A 20,896-nucleotide genomic window follows, 5' to 3' on the forward strand; every position below is an offset into this window, starting at 1 on the left:
GCCAGCATTGCCCCCCATCCGTTAGCACCTCGTACGACACGGGGCCAGTGACCCTGGTGATTGTGGCGGGTACCCATGCTGGGCCTGCCCCAAAATTCTTTGCGTACACTGGGTCCTGGGCCTCGAAGGTCCGGGGGTTCCTGCCTTCCCCCACCACTACCTCATCCTGAGCTCTATCGGGGTGAAGGCGGTCCAATCTGATTGCAAGGCGCCGACCCATTAGTAGTTCAGCGGGGCTCCGGCCAGTCGTTGAGCTGGGGGTGCTGTGCTGTGCTAGAAGGAATGTGGCAAGGCGGTACTCCCAGTCCCCTTGCGTCATGCGGCGAAGGGTGTCCTTGGTGGTCCGCACCATGCGTTCTGCTTGGCCATTGGTGGCAGGGTGGAACGGCGCCGAACGGATGTGGCGGATGGCGTTCTGCGCTGTGAAGGTTTGGAATTCTCCTGACGTAAATGCAGTCCCGTTGTCTGAGACGAGAGTGTCAGGGAGCCCGTGGGTTGCAAACAGCCTGCGTAGTACCCGGATGGCTGCGGACGTGGAAGTGGACGGTACCAGTGCGACTTCCAGCCATTTGGTGTAGGAGTCCACCACTATGAAGAATGTTTTCCCCTGAAAGGGGCCAGCGAAATCCACATGCAGGCGTGACCATGGTGCTCGGGCGGACTCCCAGGACTGGACTGGGGCCCTTGGGGGATCTGGGCGGGATTCTTGGCAGGCCTGGCAGTGTTTGACCCAGGCCTCTATCTCTCCATCGATCCCCGGCCACCACACATAACTCCTGGCAAGGGCCTTCATTCTTACTACCCCTGGATGTGTCTCGTGTAGGGCTGTGAGGACCCTTTTGCAGAGGGGCTGGGGAACAACGACTCTGCTTCCCCATAACAGGCACCCCTTGTGGGCCGACAGTTCATGTTTGCGGGTTGTGTAGCCGGCGAATTCTGGCCCGGGGCTGCTGCTGGGCCATCCCCTCCACACCCAGTCCAGGACCCGGGAGATGACCCTATCTTTCTTGGAATGGTGTGCAACTTCTTGTGCCTGAATGGGGCGGTCGGGAAGCAGCTCCAGGCTCATAACCTCTTGTGCAGGTGCTGGGTCAGGGCCTGTTTCCGGTAGTGGTAGCCTGCTGAGGGCGTCCGCATGGCCCATCGCCTTCCCAGGTCGGTGAATCAGTGCATACTGGTAGCTGGCAAGGAAAATTGACCACCTGAGGACGCGAGGAGACAGCACTTGGGGGGTCTGCTTTTCGGGGGCAAACAAGCCAAGCAACGGCTTGTGGTCAGTCACCACGGTGAAGGGCCGCCCGTACAAGAAATCATGGAATTTTTTTACTCCCTTTACGATTGCCAGACCCTCCTTGTCGATTTGCGAGTAGTTCCGCTCGGTTGTGTTGAGTGTCTGGGAAAAGTACGCCACCGGTACCTCTCTTCCATCCGGGAGTTGGTGCCCCAGGACAGCTCCAATGCCATAGGGTGAGGCGTCGCATGCTAGCACCACCGGCAGCCTCTCGTCGAAGTGTGCCAAGACCGAGTTTGAGACAAGCAAGTCCTTGACTGCCTGGAATGCGGCCTCCTGGCGCTGGCCCCACACCCAAGGGGCCCGCTTGTCCAGGAGTCTGTGTAGGGGCTCCGCTACCGCCGCCTTGTGGGGAAGGAAGGAATGGTAAAAGTTCAATAGTCCCAAGAAGGCCTGAAGTTCAGTCTTGCTCTTGGGCGCTGGGGCATCACAAATGGCCCGTACCTTGTCCCCAGTCGGGTGGACCCCTTCTGCGTCCACCATAAATCCCAGAAAGTCCACCTGAGGCACTCCTAGTAGACATTTTTCCCGCTTCACCTTGAGACCCGCCGTCTGGAAACGGTGCAGAACGGTGCGGAGGCGGTCCTCAAACTCCTCTGGTGTGGGGCCGGCAATCAACACATCATCGAAGAAGGGGGTGACGCCAGGAATCCCTTTAAGGAGAGAGTCCATTATATTCTGGAATATGCCTGGTGCCACGCTGACACCGAATTGCAGCCGCTTTACCCTGAACGCTCCTCTGTGCGTCACAATCGTCTGTGCCTCTGCTGTGGCCTCATCTACTGGCAGCTGTTGATATGCTTGGGCCAAGTCCAGCTTGCCAAAAATTTTCGACCCAGCCAGGGTGGCAAGGACATGGCTGACCACTGGCACTGGGTATGCGTGGGCCGTGAGGGCCTTGTTTATGGTACATTTGTAGTCTGCGCAGATGCGGACCGAACCATTAGGCTTGACGGGTGTGACGATTGGGGTTTCCCAGGGAGCATTAGGCACCGGCTCCAGCACTCCTTGCTCTACGAGTCGGTCCAATTCCTCGTCTATACGGGGTTTCAAGGCGAACGGGACCCGGCGGGCCTTGAGCCTGACCGGTCGTACTGCGGGGTCAAGCTGTAGCGCAATGGGGGGGCCCGTATACTGTCCCAATTTCCCATCGAAAACCCCTGGAAATTCCTTGCATATGGCGTCCACGTCCACTTGTAAGCTAGTGTGGTTCACCCCGGTGACAGCTAGCCCCAGTGGTCCAAACCATGCCAATCCCAGTAAGCTAATGTAGGGGCCCTTGACCACAAGCAAGTCCAGTTGCCGCGTCCGCCCTCGGTATTGCACCCTGAAGGTCCCCACCCCCATTGTGGGGACCTTACGTTTCTGGAAGTCCCGGAGGGTGAATGGGGCCGGCCTGAGTTTGGGACCCCCAGTGGGACACAGTTTCCTTAAGGTCCTTGCCGAGATTATGGATAGAGTTGAACCCGTGTCAAGCTCCATGCGGCATGGGGCCCCCTCTATCTGTACCTCTACATAAATTTTCTCTACGTTGGGGTGGGGCAACTGGTATACCTGGAAGTCCGTGAGCTCCGTCGAGTTGCCTTGGTGCGTTGGGCCCCGGGACCTGGGGCTCTTGGATTGGTCATCTGATGCCTGGTGTCGGGTGGGCCGAGCCCGACACACCCGGGCGATGTGTCCCGATTTTCTGCACTGCCTGCACTCTGCGTTGCGGAAACGGCAGGTCCTCCTCTCGTGACTCTCCCCGCAGCTTGCGCAGTTCCCTCCTTCTCGTCGAGGCAGCTGTGGTCTGTGCGCTGCTTGAGTGCGCTGCTGTACTCGGTGCACCTCCTCCCTGTCGGATCCTGAGTCGTCGGTGAGGTCTTCATGGTGGACCCTCGGTTGGGATGGCAGGCTCGGCCGTGCCTCTTGGGTCGACCTCTCGGCAGCTTCTGTTGCCAGGGCCTCCTCCAGAGCGACCTGGAACGTTAGGTCCTTCTTAGCGTAGAGGCGTCGTTGCAGCTTCTCATCCTTCAGGCCACCGACGAGGCGGTCACGAAGCATGTTCTCCAGCTCTGAGAAGTTGCAGAACCGGGCGGCTTGGCGGAGAGAGGTCACAAACCCAGTTATGGTTTCCCCAGGGGCTTGCCGCTTTGCGTAGAAGGCATTTCGACGAGCCACCACTGAGGGCTGCGGCGAAAAGTGCCCCTTCAGCTGTTCCATTATTGTTTTGTATGGAACAGTAGCGACGTCTTCAGGCGCAAGGAGAGCCCGGGCAATTTCAAACGTCTCCTCTCCGCAGACGCTGAAGAATATCGCCCTCTTCTTGGCGTCTTCTTCGTCGGTGACCCCTTTGGCTTCTAGGAGGAAGGTGAAACGGGAGGCGTACGCTTCCCAGTCTCCAGATGCTGGGTTGAATGGCGAGAAGCTGCTGTTGGCTGCCATTCTGAGTTCCTTGTGCCCCGGAGCTGAAGCCTGGATACACGGTGCGAGGCAGCGGTGCGGCAGTTGGCGGTGCTGCGGTGCTGTGTGTGGCAGTCAGCTCAGCGGGATCCCACCTTCGTCGCCAGTGAAATATACTCAGAGTCGCAAAGTGATTTCATGCTCTTTATTCAGCTCATAGTGGTGAGGAGGAATGAATGAATGTCCCCTCACAGTATCTGCTTTATATACATTATTTACACAATGGGCTGCACATGATTGGCTAATTCTGGAATTCTACTGTAAGCCAATCAGGTTGTGGATTCACTTCTATCTGGAGCAGGATTGGGTGGTTCCTGCCAACCAATCATACTGCTGCATTGTTCTAGGACCAATCAGACTGCTGCATTCTGAATCCTATTGTTCTAGGACCAATCAGACTGCTTCAGTTTGGATCCTATTCAACTCAGTACATAACACACACGATTTCTGTTCTCATCCTGAAGCAAAGTTCTTAACCTGAGGTACTATTTCTAGGTTAGCGGAGTCTGTAACCTGAAGCGTCTGTAATCTGAAGGGTCTGTAACCCCAGGAACCACTGTACTTGAAGGTGTCTTGTTTTGATTTAATGTAAAAAGTAAAGGTAAAGGACCCCGGACGGTTAAGTCCAGTCAAAGGTGACTATGGGGTTGCGGCACTCATCTTGCTTTCAGGCTGAGGGAGCCGGCGTTTGTCCACAGACAGCTCTCCAGGTCATGTGGCCAGCATGACTAAACCACTTCTGGCACAATGGAACATCGTGACGGAAACCAGAGCGCACAGAAACGCTGTTTACCTTCCCGCCACAACAGTACCTATTTATCTACTTGCGCTGGTGTGCTTTCAAACTGCTAGGTTGGCAGGAGCTGGGACCGAGCAACAGGAGTTCACTCTGTTGTGGGGATTTGAACCGCTGACCTTCCGATCGGCAAGCCCAAGAGGCTCGGTGGTTTAGACCACAGCGCCACCCGCGTCACAAGCCAAGCCCAGAAGAAGGTGGTGCAAGATTCTGCATACTGAGAAGCGCAGCTTTCCTTTCCTATTTTTTCAAAGTATCTACTCACGGTGGCAGAGAAGTCAAGTGTTGTGTTTTCCGTGTTTTGCATAACACCTTGCCCCTCCCCATTATTAGCAGAAAGAGGGTGTATTATTGAAAGCCAGCAAACGAGCAAATTTCCATTCCATTTACAGAGGCCGGAGCGTTCAGCTTGACAAAACGCAGAAATTTATACAGATTTATGACAGTGGGCATCTTAAGTTCCGAGAATCATCAGCAACACTCGACTGAAGTAAGAGCTCATTTGAAAGACGGCACTCAGCATGGGCTGACAAGTGGGAAATGGTTATCATTTTCAACAGCACTCAAAAACGATGCCTTTCAGAGTATACACCAGCATTGTGGATTTAGGAGCTCAGGAGATTACATGGTGGAGCCCACCCAGCTGTTTTCGCGGGAGGTGAGATTTGAACTCTTGTCTGCTGAAATCCGTCCAGACCAGCAATTGTGGGTGATGGGCCAGAAGAACTGCAAAAGTTCTGGGAGGTGAGTTTGGCAAGGAGAAACTCAGTGCATGTATAGTAGTTATTATTATTATTATTATTATTATTATTATTATTATTAATTAAATTTTTGTACTGTCCTTAGGGCAGTTCACAACATAAAATCTAAAAAAACACACAAAATACGTAATAAACGTAAGAACAAAAACAGACTAATAGTCCCCACTCCCACAACACATTTAATACAATTAGTCCAGTAATCTCTCTTGAAAGTCTCCGGATCCAGGATTCACAGATGCTGTAGGAACCCTATTCTTGGGAAACAGGAATGAGGGGGACTGAGTTAATTGTTGCACCTTGCGGTCATAGTCATCATTTCTCTGATGGCTATTTTTGGGATGGGGAAAGTCATCTTAGCGCGTGACCCCAGGACTTCATTTCTGTAGTCTGTGATCTTGAGATGTATCCAAATGACTTTTGCACCTTGGTGGGTCTTGGGAGAGGTGGGCTTCTCTAGGGCTCACCACCTGTCAGGGGCTGGGCAGAGGAGGAGGAATGGTGGAGACCGCCTCCTCATCCGGACCCTTCCAGGGAGGAGGAAGAGGAAGACAGTATAGATTTACAACAGGGGTTTGAGGGAGGTAGCGGCTCAGAGGCAGATGAGGGGGAAAGTTGGGAAATAATGGGAGAGGAGGAGGGAGAACCGGAATGGCTGACATGTCATTAGAAAGCATTCCAGATCCTCCATCTCCCAGAACCCAGCGAGCCTTAAAAGTAGGAGAGCAAAGAGCTCAAAAACAGAGGGCACTTAGTGACACCCATAGAAGAGGTGATGGTGATGACGAATGAGGAAGTGGGAGAGACAGAGAGTCAGAGAGTGGAAATTCACTCGGGACAACACCATTATCCAAGAGGCTGGGTTCTATAGCCTCTCTCTGTAAAATTTGAAAGTGGTGCATGCTCTGGTTATCTCCCGCTTGGACTACTGCAACGCGCTCTATGTGGGGCTACCTTTGAAGGTGACGCAGCAACTACAATTAATCCAGAGTGCGGCAGCTAGACTGGTGACTGGGAGCGGCCACCGAGACCACATAACACCGGTCCTGAAAGACCTACATTGGCTCCCAGTACATTTCCGAGCACAATTCAAAGTGTTGGTGCTGACCTTGAAAGCCCAGTATACCTGAAGGAGCGTCTCCACCCCCATCATTCAGCCAGGACACTGAGGTACAGCTTCAAGGGCCTTCTGGTGGTTCCCTCACTATGAGAAGTGAAGCTACAAGGAACCAGGCAGAGGGCCTTCTCGGTAGTGGCACCTGCCCTGTGCAACGCCCTCCCATCAGATGTCAAGGAAATAAACAACTATCTGACTTTTAGAAGACATCTGAAGGCAGCCCTGTTTAGGGAAGTTTTTAATGACTGATGTTTTAATGTATTTTTAATCTTTTGTTGGAAGCCGCCCAGAGTGGCTGGGGAAACGCCTCCAGATTGGTGGGGTATAAAATTATTATTATTATTATTATTATTATTATTATTATTATTATTGGCTGTAAGAAACTTTTCCTTGTCTTTATACTTTCCTGGGCAACCAGCTGGGAGCCGCTGACAGCATTCTGACACCACCAAATTCATCTCAAGGCTGGAATTCTGCGCTGTAAGGACTTCCCTGTGGAGAAGACCTTCCTTCTGCTTCACTCATCTGCAGGAGAACTGAAACTTGCCATGATACCAAAAAAAAAAAGATGCTGAAGTAAACAGATTCTTGTCAGGCTCTCCTGCCAGACCCAGAGAGACAGACTCCGCAGCATCCACCCAAAAGACAATTCGTTCTCCGGAGTCACACAACTCCTTTTGATTCCTCCTTGTGAGGAGTTTTCTGTCATCTTGCCTCTGCCCGAGAATAACACTGTTTACACCGTGGACCTTCTGACCCTCAAGAAGCCAATGCCAACCCCTTTGAAGCCAGACTGCCCTGGTTCCTCAGGCAATTGTATCTATATTTAGATCTCCCCTCAAACATCTTCCTCTCCAAAAAAATTGCAGGACACAGGAAGAAATGGAAGCACTGTGGAAGCTGCAATTGGGCAAGTGGGTCACTGTCCATGCAGAAGCATTTCTGGGTCGTCGTCCGTCCTAGTGGGTGGGGGGTGGAATTTGTTGCCATGGCAAAGATAGTTTTCAGTGCTGGAAACCAGGCAAAGGTATGAGGACTGTGTGGGTGAGTGGGTGGGTGGGGGTGGGTGTGTTTAAGGATAATTATGCAAGGAAATTTATTTGCACAATGAGGACATAAATTTCTGGTTGTTGTTTTTAACGTCACTCAAGTCTGCTAGAAAAGCAGGTTTCTGCAACCTGAAACCCCCACCCCATTCTGAAATATGAGGAAGAGAGTAAACAAGATGATCAAGGGTCTGGAAACCAAGTGCTTGAAGGAGCTGGGTATGTTTAGCATCAATGAGAGGAGACTGAGAGGAGATATGATTGTTGTTGTTGTTTAGTTGTTTAGTCATGTCCGACTCTTCGTGACCCCCTGGACCAGAGCACACCAGACACTCCTGTCTTCCACTGCCTCCCGCAGTTTGGTCAAACTCATGTTGGTAGCTTCGAGATCACTGTCCAACCATCTCATCCTCTGTCGTCCCCTTCTCCTTGTGCCCTCCATCTTCCCCAGCATCAGGGTCTTTTCCAGGGAGTCTTCTCTTCTCATGAGGTGGCCAAAGTGTTGGAGCCTCAGCTTCACAATCTGTCCTTCCAGTGAGCACTCAGGGCTGATTTCCTTCAGAATGGATAGGTTTGATCTTCTTGCAGTCCATGGGACTCTCAAGAGTCTCCTCCACCACCTTAATTCAAAAGCATCGATTCTTCGGCAATCAGCCTTCTTTATGGTCCAGCTCTCACTTCCATACATCACTACTGGGAAAACCATAGCTTTAACTATAAGGACCTTTCTCGGCAAGGTGATGTCTCTGTTTTTTAAGATGCTGTCTAGGTTTGTCATTGCTTTTCTCCCAAGAAGCAGGCGTCTTTTAATTTCGTTTTTAAGCAGAGGTTGGATGGCTATGTGTCATGGACTCTTTAGCTGAGATTCCTGCATTGCGGGGGTTGGACTAGATGATTCTTGCATCCCTTCCAATTCTACAGTTCTATGATCTTACATGGATATTGTCAAAGATAATTCAGGTGAATTAGCCCCCCACTCCCAAGTTCCACTAAGGTACAGAGGTCATTTTGATGCACCTCAAGATCCTAGGATCACTCACTAGAATGACTTACCCCATCCCAAAAATAGCCGTCAGAGAAACGATGACTGACTGCATGGTTTGACACTTGACCCAGCTTGTCTTATTCCTGTTTCCCAAAAATCGGGTTCCTATAGCATCCATGAATCCTGGATCCAAAGAACTTCAAGAGACAGACAGACAAATCATTTTCCAAAATATATCGGAGAGAGAGAATTTGTCATCTGCTTTCAGGGTTAAAATGCCTTGCACTGCTCTCATTTCCCTATTTTACTGTGATTTTATACTGTTAACCACCTCACAAATTAGCTTGATTAAAACAAGCAACATGTAAATAATTCAGATAATAATGCTTCAAATAAATAATTTTTTCTTTTAAAAAAAAATCTCACCACTTTCACGGCTCATATATCTTTCAAGCTTATCTCCACAGCAGCAAGGGTATGGAAACCAAAATTCTCAAGAAGCTGACTCTAGAGTCCATATCCCACGCTTACCACCACACGCGAAAAGAGGCAGATATTCCTTTATTTACAAAACGGTTGAATTGCTGTTCCAGTTCAAAGTAATATACATGAAAGGGATTAAACCACATAAAACCAAACGATAAAAATCACAGCATGCCATTGCAGACACTTAGCCAAAACACAGAAAGTGAGCCAAAGTTGGAAGGCAAACTTAAAAAAACAGTCAACATGGGAAGAGAAATGTATTATATTCTGGCAGTGGAATGAGGGCAGCGAGGGGTCAACCGGTATGCTAAGCCATTCTCCTGACTCCTATCTCCCCACCTCCCTATGGAAAATTCACCGCTCATTCTATCCGTGGCAGGAAGTTCAAATGGGGATCCTAACACACCACAGCCCAGAATCCCCCTGGTCCAAGAACCAGGTGGCCCTGGAGAGCCATTTCTGAGCCGCTGCCTGCTGTACTGTAACTCCGTGACCCACCCCAACCCATCAATTCTGGGCAATTTAGGCTGCTGCTCAGACACAAGGGACTGGCCCATACTGGACAGCCTTTCATTTGGAGCCTAAATTTTAGAGAAGCCACAAGGCAATCATTCCTTGCTTCTATTCTACGCAGTGGCATAGCAAGAGTTGCCAGGGCCCGGGGCAAGGCAAGTATCATCCTGGAATGAAGGGGCAATAGCTCAGTGATCTGAGTGGCAGCCATGTTGCCCTGTGCGTGTCAAGGACATCAGAGAGCAGGGCAGGATTGGTCGGGAGAGGCTATCCTTCTAAAGTCCAGGCAGAGGGCACTCCGGCAACCAACCGGTGCCCAAATCTGCTCCCCAGTCTGCTGTGTGAACATTGAGAGATTTTATGTGTGAGGGGCAGGGCACGCCATTTATTTATTATGACTGCTTTCTCTTTTTTCTTTTGAAATGTCGTGCCCCTAAGAATGTTACACCCTGGCAAAGACACATGCCCGACTGGCATGTTCTCTCCCTCCTGGTCGATCGTTCGGGAGCTTCAAAAGCTTTCTTCTGCCCGAACACCACAGCGACCGATGCCAACAGACATCGGCACACTTAGGGATCTGTAGAGTTTGCGCAGCTTGCGTAACAGACCTCAGCAACTCAGCATTTTGGCTAATCTACTTTATTTACATATAAACACACACGGAGCACTGCAACATGGCTCCCTCTCTCTCTAGCATCAGACAGCAAAGAGAAAAAACAAAGGACAATAGTCCCACTTCACGGAACACAGGAACACAAACATCCTGTCTCTGTCACTTCCCACTCTGTGGAGTCAAAATATACACCGTCATTTGATAGACAAAAATCCCATGACTGCAATAATAGAGTGGGAATTCTAACAGCTTCATGGGAGGTGTTTGGACTAGATGATCTGTCTGAGGACTAGATGAGGTCTGTCACACAAGGTGCACAAACTCTGCGGATCCCTAAGTGTGCCGGTGTCGGTTGGCATCAGTGGCTGTGGTGTTCGGGCAGAAGAAAGCTTTTGAAGCTCCCGAACGATCGACCAGGAGGGAGAGAACATGCCAGTCGGGCATGTGTCTTTGCCAGGGTCCTACTCGAGTGTAGGCTGAACTCCTGACATCTCCTTCCCACAGGAGGCAGCAAGGGCCACCAACATAGTGTTAAAAGAAGACTGGACATATTCATTGACAAAAGGGCTATTGATTGCTACTAACCATGATGGCTATCCTCTGCCTCCATGGTCAGAGGCAGTAATGATTCTGAATACCAGTTTCAGGAACAATGATAAACCTAGACAGCATCTTAAAAAGCAGAGACATCACCTTGCTGACCAAGGTCCATATAGTTAAAGCTATGGTTTTCCCAGTAGTGATGTATGGAAGTGAGAGCTGGACCATAAAGAAGGCTGATCGCCGAAGAATTGATGCTTTTGAATTATGGTTCTGGAGGAGACTCTTGAGAGTCCTATGGACTGCAAGAAGATCAAACCTCTCCATTCTGAAGGAAATCAGCCCTGAGTGCTCACTGGAAGGACAGATCCTGAAGCTGAGGCTCCAAGACTTTGGCTACCTCATGAGAAGAGAAGGCTCCCTGGAAAAGACCCTGATGTTGGGAAAGATGGAGGCACAAGGAGAAGGGGAGGACAGAGGACAAGACGGTTGGACAGTGTTCTCGAAGCTACGAACATGAGTTTGACCAAACTGCGGGAGGCAGTGGAAGACAGGAGTGCCTGGCATCCTCTGATTCATGGGGTCACAAAGAGTCAAACACAACTAAACAACAACAACAACCAGTTTCAGGAAACCAGGGGATGGGAGAGGGCTCTTGTGTTCAGATCCTGGGCTTCCCACAGGCGGAGGTGGAGCTAGTTGTGCATCTGGGGGTGGAGTGAGAATCCCAGGGGGTGGGACGACGATGTCACCCCCCCTCAGGGATGACACCCGGGGCAGACCGCACCCACCGCACCCCCCTTCCTCCGCCAGTGCCCACAGGCATCTTGTTGGTCACTGTGAAAACAGGATTCCTCTGGATTAGATTCAGCAGACTATTCCTATGTTCTTCTGACACACAAACACACCCACCCCACACCCACCGTATCTGTGGGCTCCACACCTCTCCCAATTTCTTACTTTTTTTCCTATTTAATAGCCTAGACAAACACCCTCTGAAACATTCTAACTCCACACAGGAAAGTTGTGTGTGCGTCAAAAAACTCCAGCCGCCTCTCTCGGAAGACAAAAACAACATGGCAGGTCAAATCTGCATTATGGTGACAATATATTACTGTGTGCAAACATTTCCTGAAGACGTGTCGCAGACTACAATCTGAAACAATGAGGTGGGAAGTTCCAAATAGCTTCTGATGAATGTAATGGCAGCGAAATTACTGTAGATAAGAAATCCGGAGAGCAGGGGCAGCCGTGACAAATGATGGAGGAGTCAAACGTGACATCCTTCAGACAACTTTGCTTTGGGAAAGACAATGAAAGTGAAGCGGTACAAGAATGAGAATTGCGGAGGCCAAGCAAAGCAATGCATGATAGATGAGCAGCAAAGTCAGCCTCTCCGGAGCCCCTCAGAGTGCTCTGCTGCCCCCCCACCCCCACCCCCACCCCGACACACATGGAAAGACTCATGGGAAATACGAGAAAGTCACCCCAAGATCTGCTCTGCACCCCAAACTATTGCTGTGCTGGAATTTATTTCTTTTTTAAATAGTTTTTTTTTAGAAAAAGTTTTTTCTAATTTACATTTCAAGATAACCATTTAGACAATCTTAAATCAATGACTTCCTTTCTTCTCTTTCCGTGGTTCATTTTGCATACCATACACCCCTGCGTATTTTACATGAACTAAACCATCGAGTAATACATTGTTGGGGGATGTGGGTGGCGCTGTGGGTTAAACCACAGAGCCTAGGACTTGCCGATCAGAATGTCGGCGGTTCGAATCCCCGCAACGGGGTGAGCTCCCGTTGCTCGGTCCCTGTGCCTGCCAACCTAGCAGTTCAAAAGCACATCAAAGTGCAAGTAGATAAATAGGTACTGCTCCGGCGGGAAGGTAAACGGCATTTCCGTGCGCTGCTCTGGTTCGCCAGAAGCGGCTTTATCATGCTGGACACATGACCCAAAAGCTGTCTGCGGACAAATGCCGGCTCCCTCGGCCTATAGAGTGAGATGAGCGCACAACCCCAGAGTTGGTCAAGACTGGGCCTAATGGTCAAGGGTACCTTTACCTTTAATCCATTGTTACACCATCAAAACATATTTACACTGTTGAATTTATCTTAATGCTACCAGTGTACACAACTTTCACCCAAATAATCAGCAAATATTTTCCAGTCTTCTTTAAACTTATATTCTTCTTGTTCTCTTATTCTATATGTTAAGTCTGCAAGTTGTACATATTCTATCAATTTAAGTTACCATTCTTCTTTGGTTGGGACCTCACTCGTTTTCCATTTGGGGACTAACAAAACACCGGCCGCAGTAGTGGCATACATAAATAATCTTTTTTGACATCTGGGAATTTCCATCTGAATTATCCCCAACGAATAGGACTCTGGGTTGTGTTTTTTTGGAAAGGTACATTTAAACATTTTTTTTCAATTCATTATATATCATTTCCCAATACTCTATGCTGGAAATTTCTCCTGTGTTTACTTTTCCCGATCCATCTTCCATCAACTGATAAGGAAATTGATGGTCTGTATATTTTAGGGTGGGCAAAGTTTTCTTCCCAGCCCGAAGGCTGAATTCCTTTGTGCAGAACCTTAGGGTGGCCATATGCTAGTAGTAGGTGGGGCCAGAGGAAAAAGGGGTGGAGCTACGGTGGCCCTTGTACAGTAGACTCCATTCCAGGCACACAAGTGTCAGGGGTTTCTTTCTACACATACACAAACACTGACCGCTTCTCATCCTCTACCCAAGTAAACGTAATCTTAGTTCAAGAGACATAATTGTAGTTCAAGGACACGTTCCGGTCAGGTCAAAGCCCTACAGGGAGTGAGGATTGGGGCCTGGGAAGGGAAGCCGCGGCTTAGGGAGAGTTCAGAAGGCCAGATAACATACCCTCCAACACATCAAAGGCAAAAACCAGGACGTCACCTTCCCGGGATCTTCTCATTTTTTTCTTGCAAGAGGACGGCAGCCATTTTGGGCACTGTGATCTCGTGCAATTTCGCATCGCAATTCCTCTGCCAAAAGAGGGCTTTTTGGGGCATGATACCAAAAATCACAGATTTTGGAGTGCCGCACAAAATCACGCCCCTCCTCCCGAAAAGTGCTTTTTCAGGGGGGATCATGGCATGAAATTGTGCAAGGTCACAGTGCCCAAAATGGCCGCCGGCCTCTAGTGAGAAAAAAAGAGGGTGGCCCATTTTTCTGGGACATTTGGAGGGTGTGGGATAATGAGGCCTAGTGAGCCACATTCAGTTTCCAGACCTGTGATTCGTCGCCCCTGAACAAGATGACCCTGCCGTGGTTTAATGCAACTTAATCTGTTCAGAGATGTCTGCTCCGACCTCTGGGCTGAACCATCTCTGCTCATGTTCCCACAAAGCCTGTGGGTTACAGACTGTCAGCCAAGCATTGCTGAGCTGTGTAATCAAAACCATCCCATACAATTCTCAGGATGAAGGAGAGAAGAAAGGTCTCGGGATGTTGGCTGGACCTCCTTCTGGCACCGACAGGCTCTTCTGAGAAGCGCCAATGAAACTGGTCTAAAGCAAACACCCTTTTCACGGGGAAAAGGCAGCCGTTGGAAAGGGCACAGTGGGAGAAAGCCTTCCAGAGAAAACAGCAATTAATACTCTCAGGCGGTGACAGATGCTGGAGCTGTTTCTTTCAACATCATCAAACACCAGCAGAATCAAACCCCCAGCATATAAATCAAAAGAAAACGAGGTCCCCATGGCCCCAGGACTCGCTGTTTATTTCATTTGGAAATGCCCAGCCTGCTAGTCTTCCAAAAGATGACCTCAAACTGGGTGATTTCAGGCCTCATCCTGGAAACCATTGACCATGCTATCCTTCTGGAGCAGCTGTCTGAGTTAGGGGTGGGTGGCACCGCTTTGCGGTGGTTCCAGTCCTACTTGGATGGTCGTTTCCAGAGGTTGATGCTTGGGGAGTGCTCTTCAGCCCCATGAAGCCTTCAATGTGCAGATCCTCAGGCTTCATACTGTTTAACATGAAACCACTGAGTGGAGTTTGTTATGTACTGAAGTTCTCACCCTGGGCCAGCAGGGGGATACTGTAGATGGTTATGCAAATGAAGGATCGAAAGTGACATTCAGTGATTGGATAGTTTTAGAAAGTTGCTACAGTAACGTTGTACTGGAGCTCTATATAAGCAGGCTGACTGAGCCCTTCAGTTCAGTTCTGTTCTGGCCTCTGAATAAAGAAGAGCTGTTTGAAGAATCGCTGTGTCGTCAGATATGTTCACCCAAAACTTAACAGGGTTATTCAGAGGTTTGGAGTACCAGAATAAAAAATGGGGGCTGGGAGCAAGTAGGCTGCATCCTGCATAAATGATCACATGCACACCATTTGGGCGGGCCAGGCCCCCAGATATTTTATTGGGGGGATGAATGGGCTTCAGTCCCTGGGAGTTGGCTTCCATGTTGACAGCAATATGCTGGTGACAAATGTCCTGGACCGTTGTCTTGCTTCGGTAAAGCCACTTCCGCCCTGCAGAGAAGGTGGGGTTGCGGGCGTCACGGCCCGCCCCCCCCCCCCACAATTGGGGGAATCCCCAGCTGCATCACCCCTTGGCCAGCCAATTGGCTGGCTCAGGGGGCGTGGTCTGCTCTATTTAAGGCACGCGCTGCTGGGGATCTCCCTCTTTTGCCACCTACAAGCTGTTCCTGTTTCCCACCCTCCCGCCCTATAAGGTTTTCATTCCTTGACCTTACTGTGGACCTTGGTTGATTGACGCTGAGGGCCGGGTAGGACCAATGCCTAAGCCAATACCGCTCATCACCTGTAACCAATAAAGTTGTGGCCTTATTTAGCCCATTAACCTTAATAATTGTGTCATGTGTCTTTATTTCCACTGGGGGGGGCGGGAACTCACCACGCAATTGACTGGATGAGAGCCAGCAAACCGAAGCTCAATCCTTGGGCTGATTAACATCCTCTACCCTTTCCAATGTGTTTGTGGGAGGGAGTGTTATTGGTCTGCTTGGTTTTTGATTTTATTATGTATTTGTTCTTTACGTGGACCGCCCTGAGATCTGCGGATGAAGGGCGGTATACTAATTTAATGAATACATAAGAATAGCAATGATAATAAAACCCACATTGACTTGCAACACTGGTAGCCCAGGGAGCATGCTCCAGATGTTGTTGGACTACAATTCCCATTGTGCTTGATCATTGGCCATGCTGGTTTGGGTTGATGGGAGTGCAATGCCACCTGCAGGACATCACAGTAGCTCACCCAGTGAGCTAATCCAGCGGTGGACTTTGAGCTTTACAGTTTCAGTGGCACCCTGGACAATGCCCAAGTTTGGTGCCCCCCGCCACTTGCCTTCCGATGTTTGTCATTGTCCCAGTGCCCCCTGAGGCACCTACTGTGGACGAACCAGTCACACACCCCTTGTCAGGGAATGGTCTGAAGACGAGGACTGGGGAATGCCCTCTATGGCAGAGTGTCACTTGGGAAGACAGGTGAACTAATACCAGTGTACTGAAAGAAGCAAAGATTGCCAGTGTTGAAGCAACGATTCTTCAACATCAACTTCGTTGGACTGGGCATGTTGTGTGGATGCCTGATTATAGTCTTCCAAAGCAACTACAGTGGTACCTTGGGTTACATACGCTTCAGGTTACATACGCTTCAGGTTACAGACTCCACTAACCCAGAAATAGTACCTCAGGTTAAGAACTTTGCTTCAGGATGAGAACAGAAATTGTGCTCTGGCAGCACGGCGGCAGCAGGAGGCCCCATTAGCTAAAGTAGTTATTCAGGTTAAGATCAGTTTCAGGTTAAGAACAGACCTCCGGAACAAATTAAGTACTTAACCCGAGGTACCACTGTACTCTATTCCGAACTTAAAAACGGAAAGTGTAGTGCTCGTGGTCAACAAAAGAGGTTTAAAGACTGTCTTAAGGCAAATTTTTTAAAAATGTAGTATAGATACCAGCAACTGGGAAACACTGGCCTGTGAGTGCTCCAATTGGAGAACAGCCTTTACCAAAGGTGTCATTAGCTTTGAAGACACTCGAACCCAGGATGCATGCTAAGAGGAAGACATGCTTGGCAAATCCACACCGTGATCAACTTCTGCCCAGAAACCAATGTCCACTGTGGAAGGACGTGTGGATTCAGAATTGGCTTCCACAGTCACTTACAGACTCATTGTTAAAACAGTGTTTATGGAAGACAATCTTACTCAGCTACGAGTGATCACCAAAGAATAGAAGACAAAGAAGAAGAAGAAGAAGAAGAAGAAGAAGAAGAAGAAGAAGAAGAAGAAGCATTCTATGGCAGACCAGCTTCTCTCCAATGGAGAGCTGGAGGTGGTAGAGTCACACACACACACACCCTTGTCCACAGTGTGTTCAGAAGCAGAGACAGAACCGAACAGCTTAGTGGGGAGTTACCCAGTTATGAGATAATGACAACAGAACCAGAAAGGAGGGGGCAGCCAGCTGAGACGTCACTTGAGAGTGCGAGGGACCCCCCCCTCCTCTCGGACCCAGAACTCCAAACGTATGAGAGAGCAAAGGAGTCGGAGGGAGGTAGGAACTTCCTGTAGGCACCAAAAAAGGTTGTAGAAGCCAGGAGAATTAGACAAGCCAACTGCCTGCAGAGAGCTGTGTATTTGTGCTTGCAGCATGATGCTATAATAAAAGGACTATGAATCTATCAACTGCTCGTTAATTCTTATCTGTGAAGTTCCCGAAGGGAGGTGAGGTGAGGACTCTCCATGCCTGACACCCCTAAATCTGCCTCTGTCCTTTGCAAGTGGTCCTCCAGACTCTAGAGTTTTGAGGAGGATCTGATATAAAGGTAAAAGGTAAAGGGACCCCTGACCGTTAGGCCCAGTCGTGGCCGACTCTGGGGTTGTGGCGCTCATCTCGCTTTACTGGCCGAGGGAGCCGGTGTACAGCTTCCAGGTCATGTGGCCAGCATGACTAAGCCGCTTCTGGCGAACCAGAGCAGCACACGGAAACGCCGTTTACCTTCCCGCCGGAGCAGTACCTATTTATCTACTTGTACTTTGACGTGCTTTTGAACTGCTAGGTTGGCAGGAGCAGGGACCGAGCTACCCACAAATCCCTTGCAGGTACAAAGTTTGCTCCATCCTAGCACTGGACCAAAATGTGAAGGGTAATTATTTTCTGTCAAGTTCTCCTGGCAGGAGAGTGTGTGAAAAACTCTTCCATTTCAGCAGCTGAATATTTATTATTATTATTATTATTATTATTATTATTATTATTATTATTCCACTCCGTATCTGGAACGTGAAATCATTTTAATTGCTCTTATACATGAAATTGTTTTTTATAAGATCCATTGCGGATGGTTTGGACCTTCCTTGCTCTTAACTTGTGGAATCCCTGCTAGGCACTACATATGGGAAACGTTCCATCAATGAAATAAAGAACAAGCAGCAAATATAATCACGCTGCACACAAATCACATCTCTGGGACTTGCTTCCTCCTGAGTAGTCACACAGAGGATTGCCCTGTCACCCTCCTCATTCACAGATTGATTTGTTTACAACGTTCCAAATCGGTGTATCTCTAACATGCCTTTTGTTTTTGATGGATGGCTTCTATCTGCCTCTTAATTTCCTTTGCTACTCCGTTGCATCGTTTTGTCATAGTTGCATCCACTGTTTCTCGTCATTCCAGGGAAGCCGCTTAAGCAAAATTCCACCTGGAAAGGGGCAAGGCATTCCCTACAAGAATGAATGCAGAATTTGGCGACCCCGGTCCGCAGAAGAGCAAGCTGTGTGCAGAAACAGACCTCCATCCATGAACCCCCATCTGGATTAGAACAAAGGAACCTGCCTTAGATATGGCATCAGGTCATTTGCGTGGACAGGTGGAGTCCCCAAACCCTGGGTGCCCCCCGTGTGGAATAACGACTCAAGACAACGTGCTATGGAATTAAAATTGGCCACAACTTTACAGTGGTGCCTCGCAAGACGAAATTAATTCGTTCTGCGAGTTTTTACGCCTTGCGAATTTTTCGTCTTGCGAAGCACAGTTACCCTGGGTATTAACGGTTTTAAGAAAAAGGAAACAAACTTGCAAGACGTTTTTGTCTTGCGAAGCAAGCCCATAGGGAAATTCGTCTTGCGAAGCAACTCAAAAAACGAAAAACTCTTTCGTCTTGCGAGTTTTTCGTCTTGCGAGGCATTCGTCTTGCGGGGCACCACTGTATTATGTTTCAGATGTGGGTAGACCTTGGCTCAGGCACTGGGCGTTTATCCTTCCCAGTCCCCCGCCAGGGATCTGGGGAACATCAGGGTTATCCAGTGTGTGGGGGGATTGGGCTGGCTCTGGAGAACATATGTTCTAACAGAGAGAGCCCGGCCCTGTTACCCTGCCATCGCAGGGGAGAGCAAGGACAACCTCTCGGCATACAGCCAGAGCCTCCCCTCAAAACAACCCCTTTAACGGGGAACCCTGGTATCGCCGCCACAAAAAGGAGGGGGAGTGGGTCACCGCTACGCACCCACCCCCCATTCAGGGAAGATAGACTAAAGGATTCCGCCCAAGGCCTGATACCGCCAAAGTTGTGACGTTTTGCTATGGGAAATGCGAACCTGCCAATGCAGGAGAATTGGCCTCCACAATCATTTACGGACCCACTGTTAAGACAGTGTTCATGGAAGGCAATCTTATTAGCCTATGAGTGATCGCCAAAGAAGAAGATATAATTTTTGTTATATGATAATTTAAAATAACAGACATGGGCAAATTCAAGGCTGCAGTTTCGGAGCTGTCTTCAAGAGTAGCCCCACACAAAGCCCATTACGGTTATCCAGCTGGGAGCTCACCAACGCAGTGTGGCGGTGACACAATCCTTGCACAAGCAGAAGTAAGAGACAGAAGCACCCGGTGCGAAAGGAGAAGCGGTGGAAATGAAAGGGGCAGACCACATGGCTTTGCTTGGAGAGTCCGTCCACCTTTTCTGCCTGTCTCATAAACTGGTTGCATCTCTCCAAAGGATACGTGACCATTCTAATCCTTTGTTCCCAGTCTGGTTTCATTTTCATCTCTTATCAGCCCGGCCCCAAAAAGCTCTATTTTAAAAAGAGGGAAGTCGGCACAGACGCATGTGAGAATGTGCACCCAGGAGATAAATGTCTCCATTGGGACTGATTAACTAGTAAACCTGTTTTCCAGAAGTTGCTGATTATTTCTGCAGAGAAGTGAGCTTGCCTGCTGAATTAACAATGAATTTGCAGAGATGTTCCAGCTTCTGTTGGCTCCATTAAATTTCCCACAGAGTGAAATGACTCCAGCTTTCTCGGCTTTCATGTTTGAGAGAGAAAAAGCACCACATCATACCAGAACAACCATCCAGTCCCATTGCCATTTCTCCACAGTAAGGGTGTGGTGGGGGTGTGAGAGAGATTGGCTGACTGGACCCCCAAAATGCTCACTAATGGTTCCTCGTCATCCTGGGGGGAAAGTGACAACTGGGGTGACGTGCGGTTCTCTCCTGGGTCCATTGTTGTTCACCATCTTTGTAAACGACTTGGATGAAGGAATTGAGGGGACGATCATCTAATTTGCAGATGACACCAAACTGGGAGGGATAGTCAATGCCGGAGAAGACTGAATCGGGATTCAAAATGACCTTAATAGATTGGAGAACCAGGTGCAAGCTAACAAAATGAATTTCAATAGAGGCAAATGTCAGATTCTGCACATAGGCAGGAAAAACCATCTGCTCCAATATAAGATGGCGGGCACCTGGCTTGCTGGTAGTACAAGTGAAAAGGATCTAGGGGTTTTCGTGGACCACAAGCTTAAGACTGTGTGATGATGATGATGATGATGATGATGATGATGATGATTTATATCCTGCCCTCCCCAGCCAAAACCGGACTCAGAGCGGCTAACAACAGTAGAAGTAACACAGCATTCTAAAATCAATTCATTCTAAAATCAATTCAGAATCAAATTAATGGCAACCATTGGGCTAGAGTTCTGCGAGGATTACCAAAGGAGGGGGTCCGACTGTGCCTTGGCCAAAGGCCTGGTGAAACAGCTCCGTCTTGCAGGCCTTGCGGAAAGATGTCAAGTCCCGCAGGGCCCTAGTCTCTTGTGACAGAGCGTTCCACCAGATCGGAGCCACAGCCGAAAAAGCCCTGGCTCTGGTAGAGGCCTGCCTAACCTCCCTGTGGCCCGGGATCTTCGAGATGTTTTTGTTTGAAGACCATAAGGTCCTCCATGGGACATACCAGGAGAGGTGGTCCCGTACATACGGGGGTCCTAGGCCACATAGGGCTT

This window comes from Podarcis pityusensis (assembly GCF_964106645.2).
Source record: "Podarcis pityusensis genome assembly, chromosome: 9".
Classification (NCBI taxonomy): Eukaryota; Metazoa; Chordata; class Lepidosauria; order Squamata; family Lacertidae; genus Podarcis; species Podarcis pityusensis.